Below are 1,515 nucleotides of genomic sequence, written 5' to 3'. Positions count from 1 at the left end.
TGGGGAACGCCACACGTTACCTTAACATAGTCCGAGGTCACACTGTTATAGGAGACGCACTGCATCCTATCAGTAAGATAAGAGTTAAACCATGACAGGGCTGAGTCTGAAATACCAATTCGTATTTTGATACGCTCTAATAAAATATTATGATCGACGGTATCGAAAGCAGCGCTAAGATCGAGCATTTTGTACCAACTGTAATCCATGTTTAGGACACATTTTAAACACACATATATAAAATTATATGACACAAAACTCATTGTTGTGTGTTATCATTTATATTATTTGTAGTTGTACATCGGTACCACAACTTTCTTTAAAGGCCTACTGAAACCCATTACTACCGACCACGCAGTCTGATCGTTTATATATCAATGATGAAATATTAACATTGCAACACATGCCAATACGGCCTTTTTAGTTGACTAAATTGCAATTTTAAATTTCCCGCTGAGTTTCTTGTTGAAAACGTCGCGGAATGATGACGAGTGCGCGTGACGTCACGGACTGTCAGGAAATATTAGCTCAGCACCAGTTACGGCTAAAAGTCGTCTCTTTTCATCACGCAATTAAACAGTATTCTGGACATCTGTGTTGCTGAATCTTTTGCAATTTTTTCAATTAATAATGGAGACTATAAAGAAAAATGCTGTTGGTGGAAAGCGGTGTATTGCAGCTGTCTTTAGCACCGAGACACAGCCGGTGTTTCTTTGTTTGTAACAAAGAGCGGTCAAGCGAACATGTTTCTCTACGTCAACCAGCATGTTTTTGGATGGGAAAATTGTGATATATCTTACCGGAGACATCATTGGATTATTCGTCCTCCTGCAGTAGCTGTTTAAAAGGCAGCTGTGAGCTTGGCTCCTCGGCTTCTCTCTGAGACACTGCGTGTTCACCGCAGCCATACGACCTCGAGGTATGTCTTTACAATCTCACTAAAACATTATTAAAACAGTAAGCAGATATGGGATCTTTCAGAATTACCCTAGTAAATGTGTCTAATTACATCTGAAATGCTCACACTGGCACCACCCGGAGCCGTCGCTTTTTATTTTATTTGATTTGATTTGATTTTTTCTAGTCCTTCGCTATCAATATCATCATCCACAAATCTTTCGTCCTCGCTCAAATTAATGGGGAAATTGTCGTTTTCTCGGTCTGAATAGCTCTTGCCGCTGGAGGCTCCCATTATAAACAATGTGAGGACGTGAGGAGCCCTCACCCTTGTGACGTCATCGTCTGCGACTTCCGGTAAAGGCAAGGTTTTTTTTATCAGCACCAAAAGTTGCGAACTTTATCGTGGATGTTCTCTACTAAATTCGTTCAGCAAAAATATGGCAATATCGAGAAATGATCAAGTATGACACATAGAATGGACCTGCTATCCCTATTTAAATAAGAAAATCTCCTTTCAGTAGGCCTTTAAGTGCCCCAACTTAAAAATGGTTTGAGATCAGAGCAGTCTCTTGGCAAATTGTTATACTTTAAGTTGCAAGCAAAAATTTGAGTTAC

Source organism: Nerophis ophidion, linkage group LG09, assembly GCF_033978795.1.
Source record: "Nerophis ophidion isolate RoL-2023_Sa linkage group LG09, RoL_Noph_v1.0, whole genome shotgun sequence".
Taxonomy (NCBI): Eukaryota; Metazoa; Chordata; class Actinopteri; order Syngnathiformes; family Syngnathidae; genus Nerophis; species Nerophis ophidion.
This window is presented reverse-complemented; position numbering follows the sequence as displayed.